Source organism: Girardinichthys multiradiatus, chromosome Y (genome assembly GCF_021462225.1).
Source record: "Girardinichthys multiradiatus isolate DD_20200921_A chromosome Y, DD_fGirMul_XY1, whole genome shotgun sequence".
Lineage (NCBI taxonomy): Eukaryota > Metazoa > Chordata > Actinopteri > Cyprinodontiformes > Goodeidae > Girardinichthys > Girardinichthys multiradiatus.
In genome coordinates, this window is record NC_061818.1 from 28,803,198 (window position 1) to 28,814,178 (window position 10,981).

Genomic DNA, 10,981 nt, shown 5'->3' on the forward strand with positions numbered 1-10,981 from the left:
GTCTCCCAAACCCAGAATATAAATTATCTGTGCTGGCTTCATATGTGTACACCAAGCACTGAACGTTCCAGGCCTCCAGCTACCTCTCTTTTAGGAATCCCAAAGGTGTAGATGGAAAGACTGCAGAGAAAAAAATATAGAGTCTAAACATCAAATAGCTTGTTTTTGCACAGGCTCAGCTTTGATGGAAAGTGAGCTTTCCAAATATCTGTAAAAATCACTGTGAGGAACATTTCTCATGTGTGAATGCTTATTGGAAAACAGATGGAACTACCTGAGACAGACTACTGTATGTATGATTTTTTTTTTTATAACAAAACTGTCAGGTCTAATCTTTTACCTTACAGTACAACTTTTGATTAAACTGCATTTCAAAATAAAAATGGGAAATAAAGTTTTTATCATTTAAAATTTTGTCTGGGCTTCCGTTTGATTACCCTAAAGTGTTCATACATTCAAGTCAGGATAAGTTTAGAAAATAGGTTTGTATTTTAAGACTTAAATCCCTATCCCATTCTCTAAAAGTTGCATTCATCCCAAGTTTATCAGTCCATTCATCCATTTGTCCATTATCCATCCTTCCATCTATCAGTCTGCCATCCAACGACCCATCTCTGTACACATATGAGCCAAACAATTAAATAAACGTTTGTATTTATACTAAGAACAGGCCTAAAAGGACTGAAATATCTGAGAAAGTAATTTTGACATGAACAATGTGTAAGTCACATTGCATGACAAAGGTAATAACTTATTTTTCTTTTGATGTAAGATTTAGCATATCTGCAAGACAAAGGTATCAGATTTTATTGGCTCCAAATGGTTGACTTTTAAAAAGTAGCTTAAAGTCCTTTTTTAGGTTAATTTTCTGTTCTTTCTCTGCACATCTCATGGATCTGAACTGTCTGCTGCATTTACAGACAGAGACCGTCTCTCTGCCTCTTTATTCACAACACTAACACAGGGGTGCCCACGGAGATAAAAGCGCCATGGTTTCTTAGCCCATTCCCCATGAGACTCGATGCCGATGCGCGGAGCTGAAACTATATCGTGGGGTTTTGGGGGACTTTCATCGGCCTCCAGCCACACCTCTGGGTCAGAAGCCAAGTCTCTACGGTCAAAACAGCGAGGTATATTTAGAGCCTGGCACAGCTTTGAAGGCCCGTTGCAGAGCTCTTTGTCCTTCAGTTGACGGGCTCCCTCTTGGCGTCTAGCCGCTCTCAGCTTCCTCATCGCAGATTGGCCCTGCAGGGGCTCCAGAGAGCGCAGCAGCACAGCAGCACCCTCCCCTGAATAAAAACACAGCACACAATCTGCATCAGTCAGCAAGGCACTGCTTTGTTCCTTCCTTTTTTCACTACTAACCAGTTACAAAACGGCTGACTTGCTTAACGTTGGATAAATACAGAGTTGACCTAAGCACACTGAGAAGTAAAATATAATAAATATGAATATGTATAGGCGTACTGCCTTGGAATTAGGCCCTGTTGGTCTATAGTAAATGTACCTTCACTGGAAACATTCATGCAAAGATAAATCCCATAGATTGGATACACGTAGATTGTACCCGGCTTCATGAACATGGCGGTGTTCCTCTCAGTGCGTTTGCCCCCTGCTGAGTGTGAGGCTTTGTCCTCCCCTCCAAGATATGCTTCAGTTTCCACTATCCTCCCTCATAGCTCAGACCCGTCTGCACACCTGCGGACCAGCACCTGCAGGGAAAAGTCTAATTTTATTAAATGTTTTATCAGAAATGAATAGGCTGAGTGTTTTAATTCAATGTTTTTGTCCTTCAACAATTAAGTATTGGTATCTTTGTGACCTAAAACTGGATGTGGGGTATCTTTATTTTATTTTAATAGTATATTCTGTTATCCCAATACCATAAGGCAACCAGACCCACCATGCTGTATAGCTACCAGGACAGTTAAGAATTGTGTGGTGTCAGTAGGTGAGGGCATTGAGATATATATATATATATATACACACACATGCTGCTCAAAAAAAATAAAGGGAACACTTAAACAACACAATACAGGTCCTTCTCAAAATATTAGCATATTGTGATAAAGTTCATTATTTTCCATAATGTCATGATGAAAATTTAACATTCATATATTTTAGATTCATTGCACACTAACTGAAATATTTCAGGTCTTTTATTGTCTTAATACGGATGATTGTGGCATACAGCTCATGAAAACCCAAAATTCCTATCTCACAAAATTAGCATATCATTAAAAGGGTCTCTAAACGAGCTATGAACCTAATCATCTGAATCAACGAGTTAACTCTAAACACCTGCAAAAGATTCCTGAGGCCTTTAAAACTCCCAGCCTGGTTCATCACTCAAAACCCCAATCATGGGTAAGACTGCCGACCTGACTGCTGTCCAGAAGACCACTATTGACACCCTCAAGCAAGAGGGTAAGACACAGAAAGAAATTTCTGAACGAATAGGCTGTTCCCAGAGTGCTGTTTCAAGGCACCTCAGTGGGAAGTCTGTGGGAAGGAAAAAGTGTGGCAGAAAACGCTGCACAACGAGAAGAGGTGACCGGACCCTGAGGAAGATTGTGGAGAAGGGCCGATTCCAGACCTTGGGGGACCTGCGGAAGCAGTGGACTGAGTCTGGAGTAGAAACATCCAGAGCCACCGTGCACAGGTGTGTGCAGGAAATGGGCTACAGGTGCCGCATTCCCCAGACCTGGGCTACAGAGAAGCAGCACTGGACTGTTGCTCAGTGGTCCAAAGTACTTTTTTCAGATGAAAGCAAATTCTGCATGTCATTCGGAAATCAAGGTGCCAGAGTCTGGAGGAAGACTGGGGAGAAGGAAATGCCAAAATGCCAGAAGTCCAGTGTCAAGTACCCACAGTCAGTGATGGTCTGGGGTGCCGTGTCAGCTGCTGGTGTTGGTCCACTGTGTTTTATCAAGGGCAGGGTCAATGCAGCTAGCTATCAGGAGATTTTGGAGCACTTCATGCTTCCATCTGCTGAAAAGCTTTATGGAGATGAAGATTTCATTTTTCAGCATGACCTGGCACCTGCTCACAGTGCCAAAACCTCTGGTAAATGGTTTACTGACCATGGTATCACTGTGCTCAATTGGCCTGCCAACTCTCCTGACCTGAACCCCATAGAGAATCTGTGGGATATTGTGAAGAGAACGTTGAGAGACTCAAGACCCAACACTCTGGATGAGCTAAAGGCCGCTATCGAAGCATCCTGGGCCTCCATAAGACCTCAGCAGTGCCACAGGCTGATTGCCTCCATGCCACGCCGCATTGAAGCAGTCATTTCTGCAAAAGGATTCCCGACCAAGTATTGAGTGCATAACTGTACATGATTATTTGAAGGTTGACGTTTTTTTGTATTAAAAACACTTTTCTTTTATTGGTCGGATGAAATATGCTAATTTTGTGAGATAGGAATTTTGGGTTTTCATGAGCTGTATGCCAAAATCATCCGTATTAAGACAATAAAAGACCTGAAATATTTCAGTTAGTGTGCAATGAATCTAAAATATATGAATGTTAAATTTTCATCATGACATTATGGAAAATAATGAACTTTATCACAATATGCTAATATTTTGAGAAGGACCTGTATAACTCCAAGTAAATCAAACTTCTGTGAAATCAAACTGTCCACTTAGGAAGCAACACTGATTGACAATCAATTTCACATGTTGTTGTGTAAATGAAAAAGACAACAGGAGGAAATCTTTGGCGATTAGCAAGACACACTCAATAAAGGAGTGGTTCTGCAGGTGGGGACCACAGACCACTTCTCAGTACCTATGCTTTCTGGCTGATGTTTTGGCCACTTTTGAATGTTGGTGGTGCTTTCACACTCGTGGTAGCATGAGACGGACTCTACAACCCACACAAGTGGCTCAGGTAGTGCAGCTCATCCAGGATGGCACATCAATGCGAGCTGTGGCAAGAAGGTTTGCTGTGTGTGTCAGCGTAGTGTCCAGAGCCTGGAGGCGCTACCAGGAGACAGGCCAGTACACCAGGAGACGTGGAGGAGGCCGTAGGAGGAGAACAACCCAGCAGCAGGACTGCTACCTCCGCCTTTGTGCAAGGAGGAACAGGAGGAGCACTGCCAGAGCCCTGCAAAATGACCTCCAGCAGGCCACAAATGTGCATGTGTCTGCACAAACGGTTAGAAACCGACTCTATGAGGATGGTATGAGGGCCCGACATCCACAAATGAGGGTTGTGCTCACAGCCCAACACCGTGCAGGACGCTTGGCATTTGCCAGAGAACACCAGGATTGGCAAATTCGCCACTGGTGCCCTGTGCTCTTCACAGATGAAAGCAGGTTCACACTGAGCACATGTGACAGATGTGACAGAGTCTGGAGACACCGTGGAGAGCGATCTGCTGCCTGCAACATCAATCAGCATGACTGGTTAGGCAGTGAGTCAGTAATGGTGTGGGGTGGCATTTCTTATGTGCTCGCCAGAGGTAGCCTGACTGCCATTAGGTACCGAGATGAGATCCTCAGACCCCTTGTGAGACCATATGCTGGTGCGGTTGGCCCCGGGTTCCTCCTAATGCAGGACAATGCTAGACCTCATGTGGCTGGAGTGTGTCAACAGTTCCTGCAAGATGAAGACATTGAAGCTATAGACTGGCCCGCCCGTTCCCCAGACCTGAATCTGATTGAGCACATCTGGAACATCATGTCTCGCTCCATCCGCCAACATCACGTTGCACCACAGACTGTCCAGGAGTTGGCGGATGCTTTAGTCCAGGTCTGGGAGGAGATCCCTCAGGAGACCATCCACCATCTCATCAGGAGCATGCCCAGGTGTTGTAGGGAGGTCATACAGGCATGTGGAGGTCACACACAATACTGAGCCTCATTTTGACTTGTTTTAAGGACATTACATCAAAGTTGGAGTTTTTCACTTTAATTTTGTGTGTGACTCCAAATCCAGGCCTCCATTGGTTAATAAATTTGATTTCCATTGATGACTTTTGTGTGATTTTTGTTGTCAGCATTTTCAACTTTGTACAGAACAAAGTATTCAATGAGAATATTTCATTCATTCAGATCTAGGATGTGTTATTTGAGTGTTCCCTTTATTTTTTTGAGCTGTGTGTTTGTGTGTGTGTGTGTATGGTTAAAATATTCATACATTTAGCTTCATTGGTAAGTAATGTGGTGTTTCTTCCCATTTAGACATATAAAACAAATACTGAGAAGCTTCTCAAAAATTGCTGAGCTGCTCTGGAAAAGGTTGATGCAGAAGCGCGCCATAAAAAACGGCAAAGCAAAATTAAGACATATTTCACAGGTACCTTGCCGAGGAATGCTTTAGCCAAACTGATGCAAGGCTGACTGTAAAAATCCTGCTCCAGTCTGCGCCGAGGCTCGCCGTTGAAATAATGGCTTCGCTCCGGCTCGAACCTCTGGACAGATTCACATGGAACCGACTGACTGGTGACCTTTGCAGAAGCTCTACGATTCCGTTCAGACTTGGTTCTAAGTAACACCAAGTCCGACTCTTTATGTGTAACAGCAGCAGTAGCTACTGCCAGGTCCTGGACTTTTCTTTTTCTGCCTGCCATAGTCGTTGCTCATATTACAGCGGACCTTGAGCTTTAATATAGTTAAGTATTTTTATACACTCAATAGCTTACGCATTTCAAAACATTCATTTTAATATTGGCTGTTCTGGTGACTGCGCTTGCTCTGACATCCAGGAAGTGAATGTGTGTTTCTTAAAGGGACCGCTCAACAATTTAGGTCGAAATGTGGGAGTTGTAGCTCTTTTCTGGGATTCGCTAAGTTGACCAGGGCCGACACTATTGATCCCCAAACGGCTTCTGCTACTTTTATCCTTTATATTTAAGCTAGTGGTGTCAAAATGAGGCTTTTTGAAGCATAGAATCATTTTGAACCATTGTGTCATAAAGTGATTCACTACCCGAAGCTTCATTCAATTCCCTTGGGTGACATCTACTGGCAGTAGTGATTGTTGCACCAAATGAAGCCCTGCGAATGTGATGCACCTCTTGTGTAAATGATAGCACTTATGTATGTATATATGCGTGTTGTACATATGTGTTTTTAGCAACCCATTAAAGATTCTGAGTAATTAACTCATGAAAAAATTATAATTTAAAAACAATGTGAACTGTAGGGGATTAGAGATGAAAAATAGCCATTAGGCTAATTCTGGCTTCCTAAACTTGAATTGTCATTTGTTTTATGAAATTCCACTGTCCCATTTTAAATAAATGACAAGAAAAATAAATAAATAAATGAATGAAGTGAAATTTTTTGATTTGTCATTCATATCTATCCAGGACTTATACAGGTCTAGGGTCAGGAAAAGAGCTGCAAAAATCTCTGCAGACCCCACACACCCTGCACATAAACTGTTTAGAGTTTTACCTCCAGGCTGTCGCTACAGAGCACTGCTCACTAAAACCAGCTGCCACAGAGACAGTTTCTTCCTTAAATTCACTGAATCGCAGCAGATGTTTGAAACTCCGCTAGTCAACTCAAAGCAGTCAGCTGACTCGGTCTGAATGAAGCAGTGAAGTGGTTCACACGACATAGGGGACGTCACATGAATCAAGCTCTGGCCCACTGCTTCACCAAATAACTACCCTGTCGAGTTTGAAGCGTGCTTTGAAGCCTCGGTGTTAGGGGTGAGATCACTAATTTAAGCCATGATTCTAGTATCTAATTTGTGGCCAGGTATGCATGTGGAGAATGAGACCCCAAATACCTTGATCTTCTTTACTTTACTTTCCTTTATCATACCACTGCAATGTAGTATTTTTTGGAGAGACAGCAAGCACAAATTGAGCTCGGCCCTGCTGATTTTTTGTCATCATGTAAAGCACTGACTTGTCTTGTTGCTGAAATGTGCTATACAGATAAACTTGCCTCGCCTCAACAAGGCTATTTTTTGTCTTTTTAATTGTAACTTAGCACAGTTCACGGTGATAAAGTGAAAATAATTCTAATAATGAAAATTTTCTTCTAACAAAAAACTTTTAACAGAAAACTTTAGCTATGTCATACAAATAGTCACCAATATTTCCCCTGGAGAACAAAATCTGGTTTTTGCTGTGCAGTCTCACATTCTGGCACATGGTTCTGTAGACACTCATATTCATTTCTGACTAGTCTCTCTGACCAGCTTCAATAGCATTGAAGCTATTGCCTTTAGGTTACACAAGAAGTTCCTATGCTAAAAACACAACATCGACCTCATGATGTTTTCAAAGTCACTGCAATTAAAATTGTCTTCTTAATGGGTCATGGGTCAGTCACAACTTTTTTTTTCTTTTTGCTCCTCTTGGTTTGTTTGTTGCTGTTTTTATAGCAGGAATATGTGCGAATGAGTGCAGTTTTAGTGTAGATTTGACCATATTAAAATACACCATTGAGTATACACAGAAAATAAGAGAAACTAACCCATTTAAAACCTATGGAGGTAACTGTGGCTCAGTGGAACGAGCAATCGTCTTGAACTATGAAAGTTGTGGGTTTGATTCCTGCTTCCTCCTGCCATATGTTGATATGTCCCTGTGCAAGGCATTTAACTCTAGTTACTGTGTATGAATGTGTGTACGACTGGGTGAATGTAGCTCTATCTCTTAAAGAATGTTATGATGTTGTTCGTGTTGGAATAGTTAAATACAGGTCCTTCTCAAAATATTAGCATATTGTGATAAAGTTAATTATTTTCCATAATGTCATGATGAAAATTTAACATTCATATATTTTAGATTCATTGCACACTAACTGAAAAATTTCAGGTCTTTTATTGTCTTAATACGGATGATTTTGGCATACAGCTCATGAAAACCCAAAATTCCTATCTCACAAAATTAGCATATCATTAAAAGGGTCTCTAAACGAGCTATGAACCTAATCATCTGAATCAACGAGTTAACTCTAAACACCTGCAAAAGATTCCTGAGGCCTTTAAAACTCCCAGCCTGGTTCATCACTCAAAACCCCAATCATGGGTAAGACTGCCGACCTGACTGCTGTCCAGAAGGCCACTATTGACACCCTCAAGCAAGAGGATAAGACACAGAAAGAAATTTCTGAACGAATAGGCTGTTCCCAGAGTGCTGTATCAAGGCACCTCAGTGGGAAGTCTGTGGGAAGGAAAAAGTGTGGCAGAAAACGCTGCACAACAAGAAGAGGTGACCGGACCCTGAGGAAGATTGTGGAGAAGGGCCGATTCCAGACCTTGGGGGACCTGCGGAAGCAGTGGACTGAGTCTGGAGTAGAAACATCCAGAGCCACCGTGCACAGGCGTGTGCAGGAAATGGGCTACAGGTGCCGCATTCTCCAGGTCAAGCCACTTTTGAACCAGAAACAGCGGCAGAAGCGTCTGACCTGGGCTACAGAGAAGCAGCACTGGACTGTTGCTCAGTGGTCCAAAGTACTTTTTTCGGATGAAAGCATATTCTGCATGTCATTCGGAAATCAAGGTGCCAGAGTCTGGAGGAAGACTGGGGAGAAGGAAATGCCAAAATGCCAGAAGTCCAGTGTCAAGTACCCACAGTCAGTGATGGTCTGGGGTGCCGTGTCAGCTGCTGGTGTTGGTCCACTGTGTTTTATCAAGAGCAGGGTCAATGCAGCTAGCTATCAGGAGATTTTGGAGCACATCATGCTTCCATCTGCTGAAAAGCTTTATGGAGATAAAGATTTCATTTTTCAGCACGACCTGGCACCTGCTCACAGTGCCAAAACCACTAGTAAATGGTTTACTGACCATGGTATCACTGTGCTCAATTGGCCTGCCAACTCTCCTGACCTGAACCCCATAGAGAATCTGTGGGATATTGTGAAGAGAACGTTGAGAGACTCAAGACCCAACACTCTGGATGAACTAAAGGCTGCTATCGAAGCATCCTGGGCCTCCATAAGACCTCAGCAGTACCACAGGCTGATTGCCTCCATGCCACGCCGCATTGAAGCAGTCATTTCTGCAAAAGGATTCCCGACCAAGTATTGAGTGCATAACTGTACATGATTATTTGAAGGTTGACGTTTTTTGTATTAAAAACACTTTTCTTTTATTGGTCGGATGAAATATGCTAATTTTGTGAGATAGGAATGTTGGGTTTTCATGAGCTGTATGCCAAAATCCTCCGTATTAAGACAATAAAAGACCTGAAATATTTCAGTTAGTGTGCAATGAATCTAAAATATATGAATGTTAAATTTTCATCATGACATTATGGAAAATAATGAACTTTATCACAATATGCTAATATTTTGAGAAGGACCTGTATAGCTCAGAATTTGAGCATGAATCAGTTCAGTTTTAATCCCTGAGTTGATATTGCACAGTGCTGTATAAAGTACTATTTAAATCATTTTACCAATAATTGTTTTCATTTTGATAAAAAAAGAAAGATTTGACAACTGGGTTGTAAGGTATAAATTATTCAGGTACAGTTTTAAGAGATTAAATGTCTTATTAGTCTTCAGTGAATTTACCACAACACTTGACACATATAAATACAAAAAGGCAAAGTATAAAACACAGTTAGGCTATAAATAAGTATCTGCATACTTATTCAATTTCTGTTCTCCTTTCTGCTTATAAAACACTGTGTTGGTTGCAGTCAAATTTCTGATGGCATGAACCTAGTTTGTTCTATTGTTGGAAACACCCACCAGAGGAACTGACTCTTATTATTCATGTGATAACTCCAGCACATCAAGTCGGTTCATTTGGGTCACGTATGGTCCAATCTAGTGCCTAATTTAGATATTTTCTGGAATTTCTTCCTACTTGTTAGATGCGTTGGTGATAAAACCAGAGAGATCAGACTGAGATGTTTCAGACATGTAAAGAGGAAGAAAAAGAAGAAGCTTCCTGCTGCAGAATGTCTTGGTTTTGCTTTTGTTTGGGGGTTTTTTTTTTGCGTCATTTGACTAATGACAGGATAAAAATAGAGAGAGCGTGTCCTCTGCTGCCAGCGTCCTGGAAGTGGACGGCGCCTGTTTGGCCCCAAGCAGCGTTTGCCCATGTGGCTCTCAGGAACACTAATTGTGTGTGACATGGCTCTGTAACAGGAACAGGGTACGCTTTCATGAGGAAAGTACAACTTGCAAAATGGTGGCAGCACAGAGCTCAGGACAGTGTGTATTTAAACCAGCCAGAAATAGAAAAATATTTTAAATAGCTTCTTTTAGATATTGAAATGTAATTGGGGTTTTATTTATATATATACACAGGTCCTTCTCAAAATATTAGCATATTGTGATAAAGTTCATTATTTTCCATAATGTAATGATGAAAATTTAACATTCATATATTTTAGATTCATTGCACACTAACTGAAATATTTCAGGTCTTTTATTGTCTTAATACGGATGATTGTGGCATACAGCTCATGAAAACCCAAAATTCCTATCTCACAAAATTAGCATATTTCATCCGACCAATAAAAGAAAAGTGTTTTTAATACAAAAAACGTCAACCTTCAAATAATCATGTACAGTTATGCACTCAATACTTGGTCGGGAATCCTTTTGCAGAAATGACTGCTTCAATGCGGCGTGGCATGGAGGCAATCAGCCTGTGGCACTGAGGTCTTATGGAGGCCCAGGATGCTTCAATAGCGGCCTTTAGCTCATCCAGAGTGTTGGGTCTTGAGTCTCTCAACGTTCTCTTCACAATATCCCACAGATTCTCTATGGGGTTCAGGTCAGGAGAGTCGGCAGGCCAATTGAGCACAGTGATACCATGGTCAGTAAACCATTTACCAGTGGTTTTGGCACTGTGAGCAGGTGCCAGGTCGTGCTGAAAAATGAAATCTTCATCTCCATAAAGCTTTTCAGCAGATGGAAGCATGAAGTGCTCCAAAATCTCCTGATAGCTAGCTGCATTGACCCTGCCCTTGATAAAACACAGTGGACCAACACCAGCAGCTGACACGGCACGGCAAAAGTACTTTGGACCACTGAGCAACAGTCCAGTG

General features: G+C 41.8%; 1 pseudogene; it reads right to left on the reverse strand.

Moving 5' to 3' along the window:
* Positions 1-784: 784 nt before the first annotated feature.
* On the reverse strand, positions 785-5,700 carry LOC124864897 (annotated as a pseudogene).
* Positions 5,701-10,981: the final 5,281 nt, after the last annotated feature.